We start from the raw sequence: 22760 nt of genomic DNA on the forward strand, positions 1-22760 counted from the left end.
CACTAAATAAAGTCATGACCTCTCCAAATCCACTTTCATAATTATCACAATAAGATTCAACACCCTCCAAAATAGTGGGATCATTACTTCCTAAAGTTTACACTCTTCCAAACCCACTTTCATCAATATAATCATCATAAATAGGAGGCATGCTATCATCATAATAAATATTCTCATCAAAACTAGAGGGATTAAAAATATCATTTTCATCAAACATAGCATCCCCAGGCTTGTGGCTTTTCATATCATTAGCATGAAGGATATTCAAGGAATTCATACTAACAACATTGCAATCATACTCATCATTCAAAATTTTAGTGACAAACATCTTAATGCATTCTTCTTCTAGCACTTGAGCGCAATTTTCGGAATCCATATTTTCACGAAAGACATTAAAAAGATGAAGCATATGAGGCACCCTCAATTCCATTTTTGTAGTTTTTTTTTATAAACTAAACTAGTGATAAAACAAGAAACTAAAAGATTCAATTGCAAGATCTAAAGATATACCTTCAAGCACTAACCTCCCCAACGGCGCCAGAAAAGAGCTTGATGTCTACTATGCAACCTTCTTCTTGTAGACATTGTTGGCCTCCAAGTGCAGACGGTTTGTAGGACAGTAGCAAATTTTCCTCAAGTGGATGACCTAAGGTTTATCAATCCATGGGAGGCATAGGATGAAGATGGTCTCTCTCAAACAACCCTACAACCAAATAACAAAGAGTCTCTTGTGTCCCCAACACACCCAATACAATGGTAAATTGTATATATGCACTAGTTCGGCGAAGAGATGGTGATACAAGTGCAATATGGATGGCAGATATAGGTTTTTGTAATCTGAAAATATAAAAACAGCAACGTAACAAGCGATAAAAGTAAGCGAAAACGGTATTGCAATGCTTCAAAACAAGGCCTAGGGTTCATATTTTCACTAATGCAAGTTCTCTCAACAAGGATAACATAATTAGATCATATAACAATCCCTCAACATGCAATAAAGAGTCACTCCAGAGTCACTAATAGTGGAAAACAAATGAAGAGATTATTGTAGGGTACGAAACCACCTCAAAGTTATTCTTTCCGATCAATCCATTGGGCTATTCCTTTAAGTGTCACAAACAACCCTAGAGTTCGTAGTAAAATAACACCTTAAGACACACATCAACCAAAACCCTAATGTCACCTAGATACTCCGATGTCACCTCAAGTATCCATGGGTATGATTATATGATATGCATCACACAATCTCAGATTCATCTATTCAACCAACACAAAGAACTTCAAAGAGTGCCCCAAAGTTTCTACCGGAGAGTCAAGACGAAAACGTGTGCCAACCCCTATGCATAGATTCCCAAGGTCACGGAACCCGCAAGTTGATCACCAAAACATACATCAAGGGAATCAATAGAATACCCCATTGTCACCATGGATATCCCACGCAAGACATACATCAACTGTTCTCAAATCCTTAAAGACTCAATTCGATAAGGTAGCTTCAAAGGGAAAACTCAATCCATTACAAGAAGGTGGAGAGGGAGAAATATCATAAGATCCAACTATAATAGCAAAGCTCGTGATACATCAAGATCGTGCCATATCAAGAACACGAGAGAGAGAGAGAGAGATCAAACACATAGCTATTGGTACATACCCTCAGCCCCGAGGGTGAAATACTCCCTCCTTATCATGGAGAGCCCCGGGATGATGAAGATGGCCACCGGTGATGGATCCCCCTCCGGCAGGGTGCCGGAATAGGGCCCCGATTGGTTTTTGGTGGCTATAGAGGCTTACGGCGGCGGAACTCCCGATCTAGGGTATGTTCTGGAGGTTTGGGGATTTATAGGAGAGGTTGGCATCGAGAACAAGTCAGGGGGCCCCATGGAGACAGAGGGGCGTGCCCCAGGGGGGGTGCCCTCCACCCTCGTGGGGCCCATGGGACTCCCCTCTGACAACTCTTCGTTCCAGGATTTTTTATATTTTCCAGAAAAAATCTCGGTTGATTTTCAGCGCATTCCGAGAACTTTTATTTCTGCACAAAAATAACACCACGGTAGCTCTGCTGAAAATAGCGTCAGTCCGGGTTAGTTCTAATCAAATCATACCAAAATCATGTAAAAATATTGTAAACATGGCATGAATATATCAAAAATTATAGATACGTTGGACACGTATCAACGCGCTAGCAGAGAATTTCCCCAATCCCAGCGGGGAGGAGAGGGTGTGCTTTGTCTCGTTTCTTCTGAGGGGTTTAGGATTCCCGATTCATCCCTTTCTCAGGGGTCTGCTCGAATTCTATGGGATCGAGCCGCACAACCTCACACTAGGTTCAATCCTGCATATTTCGGGTTTTGCTGCTCTTTACGATTTGTTCTCAGGCTGCGAGGCTCATTTCGAACTATGGAGAAAATTCTTCTGCCTCGTCCCCCGCCACCGAGGCGGATCTATATTTGAAGTGGGCGGCTCCGAAGTATGGCGTATAGCCGGATCAGGTTACCCTGTCAGAACTCCCAAGAAGGGGTCCGAAGAATGATCTTCAGAATAGTTCTATATTGAAGATGTTCCCCTTTCGGACCCAGTTCGGCGTGGGATTCCTGAATTTTCCAGTGCTCCTCCGAAGAAGCTACTAAATTGGCGTCCACGTAGCCTCAAGCAAGAAGATAGTGTGGAGGTAATGAGGTTAGTCAGCAAGATCAGAGTACTTGCCCACTCAGGACTATCGATAATTGAAGTCATGGCTATCACGATAAAGCGATGCATCCAGCCCCTTCAGTTCAGAGTGACCCCTTTATGGTGTTACAACGGGGATGATGACTCATCTCGCTACAAAGCCCGGATACCTCAGCCGCTCTGGCCACTATTCTGGCAGATCTTTACAAGGGGGAGGAAGAAGAATTTCTCCGCTTAAACCGTCGGGAAGGCTTTTCCATGTATAACCCTATTGACTAGGTAAGTTTTATCGTTTTATCAGCATTGTTCTACCTTGTTGTCGAGGGGTGCTAACCATTATGACTGTCTTTTGAAGCAGACATGAAGGAAGGTAGTCGAAAACATTCACTGCCCTTCCCCTCAGCCAGAGGATCATACTCGCACTGAAGACATTGGCTTCCGCGAGGATCGGATATATTTGTGGAGTTTGATGATGGAGTCAATTATCAAGCGAGTCTTGATGGTTCGGAAGTGGCCATTACGGCCGACTACCTTGACCTTTACCCTTTCGTTAAGGTAAGTGTTCGGAAATCATCTTCAAAAAGAGGATCCCTTGGTTGCACTTGACCCCTCACCCTTTACCGTGTTTTATAGGATCGGCGCTCAGCAAGCCGAACCCAGTCGAGGGCGGCCCCAAGGACGGCAGCATCTTCGCGGGGTGAGCGTTCAAAACAAAAGGAGACCGAGAGCACCGCTGATCCTCCTTCATCGTCAAGGAGGTATGACCTTTAATATGTGCCCAGGCATAAGACCAAATTGTCATATTTCTCCCCCCTTTATTATCCTAGGAGGAGCACACAGCAAACCATATACAAAATCCTGGCTAGACGAGCTTCAGCCAATCCAGCGCCGGACTTGTCGACTAGGACGAGGGCCCATACGGAAGTGGCACCGACTTATCCACCTCATGAGGATTCACATGACGTATCCATCACCAATTCCGAAGTGGAGAGCGCGATTAATCATCGACTCCTGAAAGAGACCCTACGCGCTCCAGCTTTTACTGAGCAGGAATTTACTGCCCTTAGCACCGTGGACGCATATATCCGGGCCGCCCGGGATGGACTCACTGGAGTTGCTCACCTGTTCTCAATAGGTATGCAGGTGACAATTTGTGAAAATTTAATATATATGTGCCAGTAGCCCCTCAGACTTGAAGCGGTATAGGCTAACCGATTTAAGGACCGTTATGATCGCAGGTTCTCAAAGAAGAGAACAACGCACTGTCCCAGGAGCTTGAAACAAGTCGGGCACAACTTAATGCTGCCACCTCAGAACTAGAGGAAATGAAGAAAAGTCCAATGACCACTATCGAACGGAAAAAACTGGAGGAGGAAATGAACAACCAATCCGAAGAGATAAGGAGCTTAAAGGCTCAATTATCGGCCGCGGAAGAAGAGAACAAAAGGTTGAAAGGCAGCATATTCGGTATGTCCTTTGATCTATCCAAGGGACTTATATAATCTAATAATACGACGTCTTATAATGCTGTCCTTGCAGATCTGTTAACTGGGCGTCCCGAAGAGGAAGTGTCCGGATTCCAAAGCGACGTTCTAAGAGAATTGTCTAAAGTGCACGAGCGGGCCGAAAAGCCATGAAGAACATGATCAAAGCCTTGTGGCCATCCGATGCCCCTCCAGAAAGTATGGAGGGGTTGGCGAACCTGTTCAAAGGTGCTCGATGTCATTTCGAGCTATGGAAGTCGTCGGCATGCCAGGAAGGTGCACGAGAGGCATGGGAAATGGTGAAGACGCGCTACACCGGTCTCGATCCGAATCATATGGCCCGAATTGGACCTCAGGGACTAGACGGGAAAGAAATTCCTGTGAACTTTGTATATGACCAAGTGATGATAGCTGCGAAATATTCGCAAGAAGACTGTAGGTTAGATAGTCTTATAAATGGCATAGAGAAAGAGTTGGCGTTCGATTCTATGTAACAATGTACTTTATCATCAAACTTTATCTTCGGCCAAACTTGTCAAAATTTGTCATCGCAGGCCTTCGGCTTCAACCTCCAAACCAAGAAGTTGGTGTATTTCCGGATACTATGTTAAATGAGAAACAATCATTATGTCCGAAAACCAGGCAATCCGATCATATTGCTTAAACAGAAAAAAATTGTTCGGGGAGTTATGTTATATTAACGTTTAACGTAAGAAACATCTTCCAGGGAAAATAGTTTCGTTAGGGGTTTCTTTCCTTGGGTCGACATGCCGAATTATGCATGCTAGGCTTGTATCCAAATTACGGGCATCCTATCCCGTATTTGTTGTAAGCATAAAAATAGCCCATCATTATCAAAACCAGCAGATCTCGGGTAGGGGGGCCCAAGCTGTGTGTCTAAGGATCAATGGTAACAATGGACAAAGGGACACAATGTTTACCCAGATTCGGGCCCTCTTAAAGGAGGTAAAACCCTACGTCCTGCTTGCTTGTACTCGATCGGTATATGGGTTACATGAGTTGATCTACCTCACGATCGTGATGGCTAAACCCTAATTGTCTAGCCTATGAATATAATGATAGCCTCTACGGACTAAAACCCTCAAGTTTATATACACACCGGAGGGGCCTAGGGTTACACCAAGTCGGTTTACAAGGGAAGGAAAGAGCATATCCGGACACCAATCTTGCTACCCACGCACATAGGAGTCCTACCTGAACACGGGGGATGGTATTCCACTTTATCTTCACGGCGCACTAGACCGGCCCATATTGGATAAGCCAGACACTTGAGGACCCTCGAATCCAGGACTCCCTCAACGACAAAGCGTGTCAATCAGTGCATGGAGATCTATCTGCATTATTTTGTGCATAATTGTCCATCGAGTTGGATGGAGTGGCTCTCGTTGGCCAAATTTTGGTACAATGCCTCCTACCATTCTACCCTAAAATCCACACCGTTTGAAGTATCGTATGGGCACAAGTCTCAATTCTTTGGCATTGGCAAGATAACAATGTGTAGATGTGGTAGTTACCAATCTCGTGGCATGGACAAAAGACTGAGATACAATGGTTGCCCTACTCCGCCAACACTTGAATCGTGTTTGCCAACATATAAAAGACAAGGTCGACCCCAAGTGTTCTTAGAGGGTGTTTGCAATGGGCAATTGGTGTACTGAAGACACAACCTTATGCCAAAAACTAGCATTTCGTTTCTTTGTTCCATTTCAGGTTGGTGTACTTGAAGACACAACCTTATGCCAAAAACATGTCGATTCGTAGGCGTACAAACTGGCGCTGTTGGAACATGCCAAGATCCACCCGGTGATCCACGTGTTGCAACTCCATGCTGGCTTGCCTCTATAGCTTTCGTTTCTTGATGAAGACCTGCTACCTTTGCAGGTTCCGATTGCGGTGCAACATCGATGGCAAGTTCAGCGTAGACATTGTGATTTGGCAAATAATAGTGATTAATCGAGTGGTAGTCTAGTGAGGGTAGTAGATCCGTGTCAATTTGACAGTTGGAAATTTTCTTTGCAAGGAACAAATTAATCCCAAATATGCGGACTTGAGGTTACAGATTCTTGAACGTAGAGGGTTAGATAAGATAATCAAGGCAATCCCTAAGGCAAAACCGCTCGCTTCAAATAAAAAATAATGGATCTAGCATATCAATGTTCTCTATCAATGCTGGCAAACGAAGTTCTATAGTAATGGAGACACGTAATAAGTTTTGACCTTTCAAATCCTAAAATCACGTGCATATGCACTTGGAGGGAGTAGTAGTTCATAACGTTCTTTTGCTAAGCATGGGCATCACGTTTTTGCTCAAGAAAGCATTAGTATGTACAATGCAACATGACATTTGGACCAGACAATGTTGACTCTATTCATCTTGCTAAAGAATGAAACTTAGCAGCAAGGCTTTATTTTCCATGATATTTGAAACAATAAGTTGTACGTTGGGTAGGTGCATCACTATAATGCAGCAGGTTAAAAGTTCAATGAGGTCCGAGAAGAAAATTCTAAGGAAATTTGCTCCTTCATTTTTAAAAGCTTCGTAGCCTCTCACCTATCAGTAGACCAAGCAAATAATCAAGGGATGCTCGGCTATTGATGTACCGAAGGACCCATAACTTCATGTCGGCGCTACCACGCCCATCCTTTATAAGAGGCACGCTAGGCTTCCCTCAGAAAAGATGAATAACATGTTCCTCATTTTACCTTTTGTCTTAGAAGTTAGAATTACCCAATCCAAATTGTCCATCATTTGTTGTATCTTCACATAATAAGGATCCGAGTTTGGTAGCGTGGGCATAGAAGGCACCGGGAATTATCCATCGACCCTTCGAACTAAAGCATGCACTTGTTCATCGGATGTGTCTCCATCGCATCCAGTTGGGTGCCTAGGTCTACTCAGCCAGTTGTTCACCTTCTGCTAGCCAATGTGTCCTCCTGTATCAGACGTTCTGTATGCCATGTTCTCGCACCATATGACGCATCAAGGGGGCAGCAGCTGCGCCTACAGACGTATCCAGTGCAATGAGCTAACTCATGCACCATAAGCACCAGATGCACATGAACCATTAGATTGGAATGGGACGGACATGATCCATCTAAGAGATGGGCTGCTGGTACATTTTGTAAAGGGGACCTTCTAGAATGCTTGAATTGTCCTGTCCTATCTTGTACTGATGTATTTGTCGTGTTAGGAAATATCCTGTACTGCTGGAGTTTGAGGAGATGTGATCAAATCAAACCTTTTAAAGTTGAATCAAGTTTTAAAAAGACATTTTCTTCTGTAGACTTGGTCACAGTGACGAAGCGATTAGTTAGCAGTTCTGTATGTACATTAGAGTAAACCTATAAACACTTCTACACATGCATGGGCACTTGCTGCACGTTCGTTGTGATTTCATATGGAGGAAGTAGGAATGATCAGTACCCACCTTTGAGCTGATGGAATGAGTATATAACACAAAACTGAACAAACGACAACTGCAAACTAAGATACACTCAGCTATGAGGTCACCAATTGCAAACGTACATTAACATAGCTAACTGTATCCATCAAGTGTGATTATCAGGTAAAATGCAGCAGAGTCCTGCTATTTCCCTCGATTTTTTTATCAGGTAACATCATCTCAAGATTTAACACTAATCTAAATGAGCAACAAGTATCCAAGATACCGGAACCACACAAACCAAGCCCAGTTACATCAACTCACGGCTTAACACTAATCTAGGACTGCATGGCGTGATCACATTTGCGCCCGTTGCACTTCACTGAATATGCACTCGCTGTCTGGCTCTGAAACTCCAAGTACGAACAATCCATCTGCCAGGAATTAACAATACCAAAATTATAATATGCACAGATTGGTTCAAATTGTTGGCTTTGCCTCCTTATTTTGCAGTTTCAGCCCTTCACACCGCTTGCTCTGATGATCGTTGCTCCTACTCAGGTTGCGATGTACGCGACACTCTTATGCTATCTTGAGGAAGTAATGGCGTGATCTTTATTTTGTTGTACGGGTTGGAATGGTGACTGGTGCAGACTTGTTCATGCTTGATGGTTCACGAGAAGCAACACAGAGGACATCATGGTACAAAAGTCTGGGGTAAGCTATAAATCTACTAGGTGTTAGTCAAAGCTCATGTTTAATATGAAAGTTTCCACTCATTAGAACTTTATCACTACCGGCATTTCAAGTTATAAGGTTGTGGTTATCAATTTGAATATAGTGTAGGTCTAGAAAAGGGTTTCCTTCTAAAAAAGACAAGGTTTAGAAAACTCAATGTTTGTTTAAGGCAGCGTAGACCTACCAGATAACCAAGTTCATAAATAAGGTATTCTTAGTTATTCACCTACTAGAAGATATATACATGATATCGTGCCAATGCTATGACTCAAGTCCTTTATAAAGAGCAAGGCTTTCCTAAGCAAGAGAGGAATAGCATGTTCCTTATAAAATTGTTTTTGTGCATTATTTGTTGAATTGTACCCGCATAGTCTGGAACTGAATTTGATAGCGTGGGCATGAGACGCACCAGGAATTACCCGTGGAATCTCAAGATTACATCTTGTACTGTAACGCATCGGTGAGCTCCATAGTTTCCTTATTATTGGGCTGGCTGGGCGGTTCTCCTTCCTCTAAGTACCACACCCTCCTGCTCCATCTAATGAGCAAGCCCTGGTCTCATGCCATCTATAGAAAGCAGTAGCATGATCTTTTCTTGCCTGGCTGGGATGGGAGATGCAGATTCGAGGAGATATGTTCGTCCTAGTGAGGATCAATAGAAGAAGACGATAGAAAAAGGAGGCAGCCTGTTCGCTTGATGGTTCACGAGAAGCGACGCCGCTGAACATATCTCCATTTTCGGCCAACATGGTCCAAGGGCAGAGGAAACTCTGGTTTGAAGTCACAGGAAAGTGGACTCAGGAAACTGTTGAGGTCTTCGGTCGTGTGGATCTCTGCTTTCAGTGCAAATGTTGTGGTATGTAATGTACTGACTTTTTTTTCTGTGTGTCGACAACCTCACAAGTCGCATGCACCCACGATCCTTTCTCTTTTCTGCTCCAACCCTTCTTCCTCCTCCAGAATATCCCCACTCCCTCTCACGCCTCCATCTCTTCCCCACCTCCAATGTACTCCCTAACCGGCGGCAACAAGTTACAACAAAGAAAACTCTCTCCTAATTGTTCTTCTACTCTGCTTCACACTCACGAACGGCTTGATCAACAGCTCGGAGCCAACGAGATACATATTTTCTCCCCAAGTCCTCGCGGTGTTCGGGTGAGACCATTGTACCACACCGCTTCTACAACCATCAATCAATCGGTACTGTAGAAGTGCATGCTCTAGCCAATGCAACCAAAATACCGATCTGATGGAAGAGACTAAACAACACATTATACGTCAACAGGTACGACGCCTACGGCGCGAGATGCTAACGAAGGGTTAACATTTGACAAAGTATAGGCTTTCATACACCCCCTTATCTAACCATTCATTTCTGCATCAAGATTCGTGTGAGCATTTTTATCTTTTTTGTTTCCTCCAAATAAAACAACATATGAACTGCAAACTTTGGAGGACAACAAAACATTCTAACTAGAATGTTAGAAAAAACTTTCAGATTTTTTCATGAAATATATATACTAAAACTAATATTTTTTACCCCCAAAAAAAATCTTATTTTGTATATTTATGTCGTACCAAAAAATCTGAAAGTTTTTTCCCTCATTGTAATAAGAATGTTTTGTTGTCCTGTAAAGTTTGAAGTTCATATATTGTTTCGTTTTGAAAAAGAAAAAAGAGAAATTTTCATATAACAAGTTAGTTCTGTAGCACAGATCTCAAAGCAACATTATAGGGTATGGGTAGAAGGTGTCCAGAAGCCTGAGCTTTATAAATCCATATACGTTAACGGAGGACACCGCCGGCGAAGTTTGCGTGCCCTCGGCGGCCTTCACATCCTGGCCACACTGTCGCTGGTCAACGCCTCGTGCGCACTTTGTCGAGCAGTACCTCATCCTCGCCCTACTTACGCACACACCTAAGTTCCAAAAACGTGCCCACTTCTCTCGTTTTTACTCGTGTCGCCTCGTGACTCTGTTGATGTCCTCATTACAGCTAGGTACGTGCACGCATCACACCCAGTTAATTGTTGTGATTAATTGGTGATCCAATCTTATTCATGCATTATCCTACATCCCAAGAGAGTGATCCCAACTACTTTTGATTATCTCAACATGCATGCTTCCACATCATCAGAATTGTATTACACCTTAGATTTACTACCTTCATCCACTAGCATCCATCTGATGTATGCATGAGAATTCTCTACCATGCAACATGCATTGATGCATTCTAAGTGGGTTTTGAATCACGTTGATTCCACATCAGCATGCATAAGAAAAATTTCCATCACAATATGCAACCATGCACAGGAAAAAAACTATCTCAACATGCTATAATGCATTCGAATTGTCATTCTATTATCCTAGATATTTTACAATTTACAATAATCAAATACAATAAATTATAAGTATTTTCAGTTTTAGCTCTCAATATTATTATTGCAAATATTCATGTCCCTTAAAAGCAAATCGCATTGAAATATACTACAAAATATTTCTGCAACAACGTGTGGCGTATGATCTAGTTTGTTTAACTATGGATCTCCGAAACTACACCATGTTTATTTTGTTTAGATTAGATTACCACCATTACCTCCCGCTTAGTTTGCAACTTGATTTTTGACTCTTCTTTGCAAACTGTTGCTCCTATTTAGTTATCTTCTACGTCACACTCTTATGCCATCTTGAGAAAGAAATTGCGTGATGAAATTCCTCATTTGTCTAAAGTTTTCATAGCGTCTGACCTACCGAAGGACCAAGCTCATAATCAGGAGATGCTTAGCTATTCACTTGGATCGAAACATGATGCTTCGAGTAAGGATACTGTATCTAGTAATATCAATTTCAAAGATAAATGTTGGCAAAATAAAAAGAAATTTAATAATTGTTGGCCATCAAATCCTAAAATTCTGTCTATTTATCCATGGAGGAAGTAGTAATTTCTAGTTTTTAATGTTATTTTTCTAATTATTGATGTAAAGTTTTTATCAAGCAACAACCAAAAGAGCATTTCTTTGACTAAGTATTGTAGTAATACTTGTTTCATGTGATACCATGGATCATCGCACTCGTTTGGAAACCAATGCATGTAGTGTGTCTTGTGGATTACACATGGCTTAAGAAGGCACCAATATGTACAATAAAATGTGACATTTGGACCACGTGGCGTTGATTCTACTTAGTGTGATTTTTCAAATATTAGCCCATGATCTTTGTAACAAAATTGTGTGTTCGCTTGGTGTCTCATCTTAATGCAGAAGTCAGAAATTCAATAAAGTTCTTCCTTCTAAAAACAATAAGTTCGTGAAGGCCTTTGTTTGTAAAGTTGTCATACCATGTAACCTACCAGAGGACCAAGCTCACCATAAAGGGATGCTTAGCTATTGACATACCGAAGGATCCATCATCCCATAACAATGCTACATAAATATCAAGCTAGGTTTCCTAAGAAAACATAAATAGTTCGTTTCGCATTCTACTTCTTTGTCCTAAAGTTATCCAATCTTATTTGTGAACTACTTAGTATCTGCACAATAGTGATTTGAACTTAATAACATGGGCATGGAAGGCACTGGGAATTTCCCATTGATCCTCAGAATTACTGAAAGGTCTGCTTCATGTTGGATACCTCCATAGTTAACCTGGAAACATATGTGAGTAGCAAAATAAAACACCTAGATCTTGATATGTTGAAACTGTAATCAAGAAGTGAGTAGCACTAAAATAGCATCGTCGTGATATTGGATGACGGGAAAGTAAGGGAAAGCTTCAGAGAGGATGGGAGATGCAATCAAACAGTTTTTCATGGCTTCATTTTGGATGAATTAAAAGAAATCAATAACTCAAAAATGGGCGAAGATGATAAAGGGTCACTCGATCTAATCCTCCTCTTACAATGAAACTATTTGATAATGTCCTTAAGTAGAACTCAGTATGTACCCGAGCCAAAGATCAATTTCATTTAACAATATTGCCAAAAAATGTATAGTGTTATTGTTTTTATCTTTTTAAATCACAAAATCACATGTGTTTGCCTTCGGAGGGAGTACTTCGCAATCTCATTTTTGATATATAGTATCAATATTTTTTATTGAGGAAGAACAAGAAGGGAATTTCTTTTTCTAGATAATGTCATGATATTTTTTCATGTGAATCCATTTCAAGATCCATGTAGGGAGGCTATCAAGCGGGCCTCACATGTCTCGAGAAAGGCACTGGTTTGTTCAATGCAACATGTAATTTCGATCACTTGGCACTGGTTCTATTTAACATGATTTTATTAAGGATGAAACATTAGCTGCCAAGCTTTATTTTCATGAACTTTGCAATGAATAAGTTGTGTGATGGCTAAGTGCTTCATATTAATGAATAGTTCTGAAGCTCAATATAATTCATCCCTCTCAAAACGAAACGAACTTAAAGAATTATTATTATTTAAAGTTCTCATCACCCCTGACCTACCATAGTATCAAGCTCATAATTAAGAAATGTTTTCCTAGTGACCTATCCGAGGATCGATGACTTCAAGTCAATGCTACCACTCAACGGCTTTATATGGAGCAGTGCACACTTCCCTATGAAAGAAATGAATATCATGTTCCTCATTTCACTTCTTTGTCCAAGAATCATCCAATCTTATTAGTGCCTTATTTGTTGTTCCATGCCATAGGGATCTGAATTTAATAGTGTGGGCATGGAAGGCATTCATAATTATCAATGGATTCTTGAAAATACAACCTGCGTTGGTTCGTGCAGAACACCTCCATGCTTCTATTCTTATTCTACTGATGATGTAGCTCTACTACCTTCCATCTACTAAGCATTTTGTCCTCCAGTTCGGCTATTCTATACACCATGCTCTCATACCATATAAAGAACATAGTAGCATCATCATGTCTTACTTCACTCAAATAGAATGTGATCGGAGGAGATCGGTTCACCCCAGCGAGGCTAGGGAAAATAGGGTATGTTCATCTCAGCGAGGATAAGGAAAATAGGATACAATGCAAATGAGGCAACACGTTTGCTCGATGGATCACAAGAAGCAAAACCGATGTGGACATCACTGGTTGCTACATCGTCAAGATTTTACTGCTACAACTATTGCATCTTCGTCGGCTATGTCGACTACACACGTGACTTGTACTCCGGCTCGTTGCTACAACACCTTCTAACATCAGGTGCTCGAAAAAGCAGGACAAGTAGCAACTCAATACACTCACGAGCCAAGAAAATTCTAGCATACTCCCTAATTTCGCTAAAATAGGCAGGGTATTCTTATGTTTGAAGTCACTACAAACGTGGTATGAGGAAACTAATAAGCATGGTAGCTTGGTCGTTTGGATATCCCTTTCTAGCTCCACCCCTTCGTCCTTTTAGAACCACTCCCACTTCCCCTCGGTCTCTTCATTCTCCCACTCCATTAGGTGGACAAGAAGTTACAACAATAATGATCTTTCATGTCACCTCATAATTCTACAACTTCCAAGTTCACACACACAATTATTTTTTCATCATATGTGTGTGCCGTGCTCTGTCCTTGCGGCGAGCGGTTAATACCCCATTTTAAAAAATCGGACCAGACCGCCGATCAAACTGGAACAAACGATCCTGCTAGTTTTCTAAGAACAAAAGGCCGACCTGCAACACTAGACCGATGAGAACTGGACAGACTGGGCGTTTTTGTAGAACGGGCTAATAAACCGGGCGGTCAAATCTATGTAGAGAGAAACTCAGAAAAATATATCCTTGGGCTGATAGCCAGCTCAACTAACCATTCTTTGTTGTCTAATATGGGAAACCATTTCTATTTGACCCTATTTTAATTCTATATTAGCATATATTATTACTATAAATATATTATTTGATTGTGAAAAGCCAGCGATCGAACCGGTGAACTAGCGGTCCAACCAGTAAACACCAAAACCGAAGGCCTTATCGGTTCGACCACCGGTTTGGTTTTTTAAACTATGGAGTTAATACCCACTGTATCATGTAGAAAGGCGCATGCCTATCAATTTGGGTAAAAAAGTGCTAATGGTGAAACTTCAAAATGTTTTGCTTTTACTAGTATGGGAGTCTTTTGAAACGTTTGTTTGCCGTGAACTTATGGATCATTGCATTATGCTTGGTAAACTATGTCGGTATTAAGATATTTGATGTGAATGCAATGTCGTCCGAGAGAACTAAGTTTGGTGGCTTTGTCATCTAGATCTTGATTTTAAGCCCTGTTTAAGAATTTGTCAGATTAATCAATTAATTTGCCAATTAATCCTTACTTTTAGGGTCACTGAGTAACCGATAAAGTGATAAATCATCTGATTAATTGATTAAATGGCTGACTAGCCCGTTAATCCCTTACTCGCCAGTCAACCGAGCAGCTACCAATTAATGATATTCTCAACAATGATTTTTAGTGCAAATGAGAGACTCTTTGTTTTAGTAAGTACAAATCAGGTTCAAGGAGTACATCTTAGGAAATATTAATATAAATTATATGTCTGTGCATGTGTGGGTTATATCATATTCTTTGATCAGATGTACAATTCTTTTTTATATCGACATGATATCTAAATTAAAACATGTTGCTTAAAATACAATAATGGATCAGGTAATAGTAATGTCAACCACTGATGTTGGCCTTAGTGACGGCAAAACCTAATAATTCTTTATCTTTAAATCCTAAAGTCGAGTGCATTTACCCCCTGAGAGAGCATTAGTTCAATGTTCTTTTGCAAAGTATTTGATGGTCTGCAAGTGCACACGGTTTAGTTGTAAACTTTTCGAAGTAAGAGTATCGATCCCACAGGGAGCATAGGAATCAGACATTTGCTTCTTATAGTGAATTATATATTTTTATGCCTATAGATAATTCTAGAATTAAAGCAAAATGAGGGCGGAAACAAATTGTGATTGAGTAGTGGAACAAACTTTTAAGTAAATAACATGAAAAAATTAGAGAACAATGACAGGAACGACTAATGGAACAGCAAAGGAGCAAGACATTCTCAGGGAGTTAGGAATCCCCATTGGTATGTTTCCAGTGCACCTATGCTTGGGCATACACTACTAGGGAAAACCCCAGTAGTAGCGCTGGTTAAAGGCCGAGCAGTAGCAGGTGACCCACGCTACTGCTAGCATGCTGCAGCTAACTAGTAGTAGCATTGGGTAGGCCCTGCGCTATACCTGTGTATTTTATTTATGCATATTTATACTATATTTATACACATTTATACAAATTTTTATACAGTAGAAATGATATAACAACTCATCATCGTTGTAGTGATATAACAACTCATCATCATCGTAGTGATATAATGATGTCTCACCATAATGATCATCATAAGTTAACCACTACTAGCTAATTGTTATCATCCTAGGTAAATAACGTCCTAGCACATGACAAGTACTAGGACCTACTCCTCTCTCTTAGGTAAAATAGAATAAAACAGGAAAAAAAAACCTCCATCTCCATTATGGGTTGCGCTCCAATTTGTGGGTTGCGCTCAGTCACTATTTTTCTAAATCCTTTGATTTTGAGGCCTCCATCTATTTGGGAAGTCGGGTATGCGCATTCGAAAGCTCCCGTCCATGGTCGTACACTAACAATTGTCATATCACCTTCGACATACATCAGTGGAGGCACAACATCATTCGGGAGCTTTTGTTGAAGAACATAATAGTAATGTAGTTAGCAATGTAGTTTACTTAAGAAGAATGTATGAAAAAGATGGACTAGTGACAGAATAATAAAAAAATCTTACCATGATATTTGCATGAATGTTGCCATCGCTCAACTCGTGGACTAGTGGTATGTATCTACTATAATTTTTTGGCCAGCTCCACGAATGATCTTAAAAGTCGAAACATCATTAACAAAAGGAGACAAGAGAATTCTTCTCCTCCCAAGTTAGCTCTGAGTCATAACTGTAGTAGGTCTCGTCTACTATCTTTCATAGTAGATCTCCCAAGAGACCGGTATAATGAGCATGTGTATGACTCAAGGATACCAATATATCTCACCTCGCATTTTGTAAAGTATCGCGAAGCAAATGGAACATCACACGATAACCAAAGGTACACTCAATGTTATTCATGTAATAATAGGGATCGATATGGACGTCCACGATTCCGCTATCGGTCATTGAACAAAGGAGTTTCGTTCATGTCTATGATTTACCGAACCTACGGGGTCACAGGTTTAAGATAATCACGATCTGCTGAGTGTTAGTAGGATGAGAGTATCAAGGATTTTTTGTGGAATTGTTTCATTAATATTCGAAATAGTTTCAAGAGGAACTGGAAGCGTTTCGAGGTCACCGGTATGGTTTCGGAGTTTATAGAGCAATACCATGTATTATCAATAAATAATATAGGTGGAAAATGTTTCTGGATATGTTAAATTAATAATAAAAGTCTAGAGTAATTGTTAGAAGGCTTTTATATTTAATTTAATATCAATGGGGTTTAAAAGGCCAAGTGGTGGAAGGAATAATTGGCTACCATGGCCCAACAGGAAAGGCTCCTCACTTTTCCAAGTGGGGATGTCAAATTGGTGTGTGTGGGGGGGGGATCCTCCTCCCCTCCCTTGACCGGCGCACAAAGTATGGGATTTCTCTCCTTGGTGGCAGCCTCTCCTGAGAGAGGATTTTACCGTTTGGGATATACCTCTAGCTCTTCTAGTTCATCTAGTTCTACTTCTAGTTGATCCTACTTGATCTAATTAGAGCTAAATATACTTTCTCTAATCATCATAATTGGAAGCCCAGTGTGGTTCTAATCCCCTCCCTCTAATTCTTCGACGATGATTAGCTCTGGATGCAGAAGCGCTGCTAGATCGTGAAGACCGTACGCTTACACCCAAGTATGGAGGGCATGCTTTCATTCTTCCGTTTGAGGGATCATTCGAGGGAAGTTCACGGGATCATCATCGATGGTCCGAGGGACTCCAGATACAATCTACACCGTCTCGTTTAGTTCCGCTGCACTCCGGAGTTGGTAACGACCGTGATCCAAACCGTTTATGCATCTTTCTATTGTTCCTGGGTATTCGTAAGGCGCTTTTTTGCATTTGCTACTACGTTTCCTAACAGCCACCAATTCTAAGTGTACATTAACAAAGCTAAGTGTATCCATCAAGTGTGATTATCAGGTAACATGCAACAGAGTCCTGTTGTTTCCCTCAATTTTTATCAGGTAACATCATCTCAAGATTTAACAATAATCTAAACGAGCAACCAGTATCCAAGATGCCGGAACCACACAAACCAACCCCAGTTACATGAACTCATGGATTAACACTAATCAAGGACTGCATGGCGTCATCATGTTTGTGTCCCGTGGCACTTCACTGGATATGTACTGGCTGTCTGGCTCTGAAACTCCAAGTACGACAAATCCATCTGCCAGGAATTAACAATCCATCACCAAAATTACAATGTGCACAAATTGGTTCTAGTTGTTGGCATTGCCTCCTTACTTTGCAGCATCAGCCCCTCGCACCGCTTGCTTTGATGATCGTTGCTCCTACTCGGGCTGTGATGTATGTGACACTCTTATGCCATCTTGAGGAAGTCATGGTGTGATCTTTTATTTTGTTGTATGGGTTGGAATGGTTACTGGTGGAGACTAGTTCATGCCAGTGAGAATGAGGATAGGATGGTGAGAGAAAAAGATGGCATTTCTTTTTCTTGATGGTTCACGAGAAGCAACACAGACGGCATCATGGTACAAAAGTGTGGAGTGAGTAATAAATCTACTAGGTGTGAGTCACCGCTCATGTGAAATATGGAAGCCTTCTTCTCATTAGAACTTTTTCAGTAGCACCATTTTAAATTATAGGATTGTGGTTATCAATTTCAATATAGTGTTATCCTTAAGTACCACAACACACTCTTTCTATACATCTCTACATACTCATTATGTGTTCTTCCAAAATTTCTAATTTATTTATGTGAACCATCAAAAAGCATCACTACTCCCTTCGATCGAAGGGAGTATGAAAAATTACAAGTGTTGAGAACTATAGACATCCACATTATGTTCCTTTGGTTTTAATTACTATTCTACATTACTCTCTCACCCCACCAACCCACCTCACTCTCTCTTCCGCACAAAGGGACTTTGAAACCCAACAACGGGACAATTCTTGAGCTTTGACCATATGATGCACAAATTGTTTTTTCTTTTAGACCAGCGGCATGAAATTAATAATTCAGAAAAGTGCAAAAGAGGTGCTTAGAGTGTATCTTAGTGAAGCAGTGATCTTCTAAATTATGTGTCTCTACCTGTGTGGGTTTATATCAAACTCACTAATTGCAAGTGTACTTACTTGTGGATATCGACACGATCCCTACATCGAAACATGTCGCTTCAAGTAAAAATATTTTTATCTACTAATACCAATTTCATTTATCAATGTTGGCTAAATAACACTTCAATAGTGACAACGATACTTAATATTTTCCAACATTTCTGATCGTACATATCACACGCATTTTCCCTCGGACCGAGGACTAATAAGTAATGTTTGTTTGCTAAGTATTGTTGTAATGCTTTATTGAGGAAAATTTAGAAGGGTGTTTTCTTTTGCAAGTATTGTTGCTATATTTGTTTCATGTGAAATTGTGTCTGTTTGGAGATCCATGCAGTGGAGGTTGTCTCACAGGCAGCCTCTCACTCTCACGCTGCTTAAGCAGGGCACTAATTTGTGCAATGCAACGTGACAACCGGATAAGATAATGTTGGATCTACCGCTCAAGGATGAAACATTAGCTATCCTAAAAAAAGGACGAAACATTAGCTGTCCGACTTTATTTTCCATGAAATTTGTAACAATATAATAAGCTGTGTGTTCGGTAGATGCGTCATCTTGATGCAGAGGTCGGAACTTGAAAAAAGGTTTAGAAATTCAATGTTTGTTTAAAGTGCCTCAGACCTACCGAAGACCAAGCTCACAATTAAGGGATTCTTAGCTATTCACCTAGTGGAGGATACTAAGGACAGTATAACCGCACCTAATCTCTACCCTCACAGCGATTTGGGTTTTCGGCCGTCCGTTTTATTGATCTGGGAGTTCCTGGCCATCAGATTTAATGTGAAAAAGCGATCTGCTTCGCAGTGTGGCTAATATGGCCCAGCTGTCCTCTGGGCTACTGCTCCACGGGCCGAAACAGACGCCTCTGGTGCATTGGGCCGTCATGAGCCGCCAGCCCATTAAGTTCCAGCGAGGTCCACTGATGGGCTTGCAAGGCATAGTAGCGACTGCGTGAAATCCATCCCCCGTCGATTCTGTTTTCTCAAAAAGAAAAAATCTATTCCCGATCGAGGCGCAGCGGAGCGACCGCATCGAATCTATCCACTCTGGATTCGAGACGCAGAGAGGAGCCGATCGATCCAGTCCGGATTCGAGCACCGCTACGGCTGAGGTGAGGGATGGATCGAGTCCATCCGTGCGCTGGGATCAAGAGAAGGATTCGGATGCAACCGATGCGCTCGAGCGTCGACGGTGTCGAGCGGAGGCAGGTGATTCGGGTCCAGCCGAGGCGCCCTAGCGCGCAATGGGATCGAGTGCAGAACCGCCGGCGGCGCAAGGATTAAGGCTGATGGTCTTCATCGAGTAACAGTTCATCGTAAGTGTAACCCTACACTTTGATTCCCCTCCCTCCTTCCTTGAAATTGATAGTGCTAATCCCGGCTGTTCTTTTTGTTGTCTGTCCCTGAATCAAGGAGGTGGCGATGCCGATCGAGAGAGCCTTAGTTATGGTGTAGGCGGGCAATTAGTACAAGGAGGCGGTGCAAACGGCTCAAGGATACAAAGGTGGATGCGCAGGATGAAGCCACGGTGTCTCGCTGGTGCAAGAGGAGGAGGCGGGGGCGACCACTACACTAGCAACCTCGTCGGCGCAAGAGTAACAGTACACATCGAAAAGGTAAATACTAACCCTGTCTCTTCACGTCTTTATCTCTTAGCCATGTATCCCTTTCTAATTCAGTTCCCTCCTTTTCATCTTTTTCAGCGCCTAGGTAGGACGGTAATGTCGAGGATGCAAGGAGGAAGAGGATATGTGTGCCGCTCTTTCTTACCATGACTGTATTCTTGGTTGATTTACATATATGTATGTGCTCGTATTTCCGCTGGTGAAAGCAATAGTGTGAAGGCAAACTATTTTACACTATTCACTTATAATGAAACTCTTTGCCGATATCATGTAAAGACGTTTTTCATGACAAATTTATCATATTGTATGATTTTATTTTTTATCATCACAACTATAATTTGTTTGTACTATATCTTACAGGTATTTATACATCCTAAACCTACTTCATCTGGCATCAATTGTCATGATACAATTTGCAAGGCTGTATGGGCAATCATGTTTAGGTGGGCGTCTTCCTGCATATGATGGAAATAAAAGCTTATATACATCTTGTCCATTTCCATTTACTTATGAGGCTTTTGAATTAGTACTACTTGATCAGGAAGACAGTCTTCATGGTGGGCAAGTCAGAGATGTATGATATTCTGGGCATATCAATAACCCTGTTCTAATTAATTGCTTACTGATGTTGATGCTCTCTGAAGGCGTGAGATAAAATTTTGGACCATGATAACATTGGATAAAGTTTTGTCGGGACGAATTGATAGTGAAGAAATCTCTCAAGCAGTTAACACTGAACGTTCTTTCCAAAAACCAAATTAATCTCTTCTACACCATAGCACCATGTCATTGCCTTTTACTCCTGGGAACAGCTCTGGTTATTTTTGCAAGGCATGATGAAGCAATGAGGAAATATAACAATATGTGAGTTGATAACGTCTATGAAAATAGAATTACTTACTTTGCTAAGAGGTATGTTTCATTGGCTGCATCAATTGTAAATTCAGTAGAAAACTGAATATCTGCTTTTGCATGTCTGCTAGAATTGTGCACAACTTGCTGGGCTTACGTGATGTTAAATGTTAAAGGTGGTGAAACTATAATGATTTTCTGTAACCAATATCCAATTTCTTATCATTTAATCGACAAAAAAGACGGGCGCTGCAACGCGCGCCATCCATGATCTAGTATACATGATACCATGCCAATGCTACGACTCAAGTCCTTTATACAGAGCAAGCTAGGCTTTGTAAGCAACAACAGAAGAATAGCATGTTCCTTATCCAATCGTCTCTGTGCATTATTTGTGGTATTTTATCCAAATGTCCGGATCTGCATTGGGTGAATTATCCTTTTGCCCTCAGATGCAAATTGTCCTCAGTTTTGCCCCTAGTCTGAGCACAGCAACTACGACGAGGCCAAACGGCCATATTTGAGTCCATTCCGTCCGCCGGCGTTAGTAGTTGTGGGTCCGGAGCTTACACGTGGGACCGCGTGGACATGTGTCCGGAGCTGACATGTAGGCCCGTGCAACTAAATCCCCAAATCATTCTAGCTCACACCCATCCGCCCGGCCGGCTGTCCTGCGCCGCCGCCGCCGCCACCTGCGCCGCGGCCAGCACCTGCCCCGCCACCAGCTGCACGGCCTGCTCCGCCGCTACCTCCCTGCGCCTACGCTCCACGGCTCATTGTGACGCCCACCACCTTCCTGCGACGCCACGGGTGGGGCGCCCGCCACCTGCTCGATTCGCGGCGCGGCCTCCTTCCGTGCGCCCGGCCGGAGCGCTCGAATGTGGGGGGCTGCTGGAGCTATTTGAACTAGGAGGAAGAACCCTAGGGCAAAGTGGTGAGCAGCGGCGACCCCGGAGTATTTGGCGAGGCAGGCATCGGGCCGGAGATCCGCCGCGTCCACGACTGGGTTCCCGAGGGGTAAGTCTCGCCTCTTGTTTAGATTGAGCTTAGTTGTGCATTTGAACACTCGATTCGAGTAGGTTTGCCCAATTAGTGTGCTGATTGCGTCTCTGTTTTTCGCCGGTTAGGATGGAGTTGCGGTTTGCTTTCATGGTGCACATTAGAAGGGACCGGTACATGTTCGATGCAAAGGATAAGAAGAAATACCAAGGAGATTTTGATTATCGGTTGCCAATGGCTAGTAATTGGAGTTTCAGACAATTTGGGGAGGTAATTTGTAGCCAATATCCTTGGGGTTTGCTTGATGAAGTGGTATACAAATACTATGATGGGGAAAAGAATTGGGTGACAGTTAGTAATGATGAAGAGCTAGCTACCATGTTTGTTAGGCATAAAGAGAAATATAATTTTCATGTGAGGCTGCAAGTTGATGTGCTTGAGCAGGCATTTGGACCTAGGATGGCGGGTGCAACATCTCGGGGAGAATCAAGTCGTCGTAATGGCATCTCTAGCCAGAACAGTTCAGTTGGTGCACGGCGATGTGGTGGCTCGACAAGTGTGGGCAACAGCAGTAGGGTCCCCCTTGAAGTGGAGCCTAATGGCTACAATTTTGGGGTTGATGAAGAGAAGTTATATTCTGATGTTATTCAGAATTTACGACGGGCACCTCGGGCT

At 42.0% G+C, this 22760-nt stretch overlaps 1 long non-coding RNA gene across 1 annotated transcript; it reads left to right on the top strand.

Moving 5' to 3' along the window:
- Positions 1-19588: 19588 nt before the first annotated feature.
- LOC123117585 (uncharacterized) lies at positions 19589-21037 on the top strand. Its single transcript, XR_006457427.1, has 4 exons — positions 19589-19925; positions 20023-20225; positions 20313-20504; positions 20595-21037. It is a non-coding gene; the product is annotated as an uncharacterized lncRNA (long non-coding RNA).
- The last annotated feature ends 1723 nt before the right edge of the window (positions 21038-22760 follow it).

This window comes from Triticum aestivum, chromosome 5B, assembly GCF_018294505.1.
Source record: "Triticum aestivum cultivar Chinese Spring chromosome 5B, IWGSC CS RefSeq v2.1, whole genome shotgun sequence".
Classification (NCBI taxonomy): domain Eukaryota; kingdom Viridiplantae; phylum Streptophyta; class Magnoliopsida; order Poales; family Poaceae; genus Triticum; species Triticum aestivum.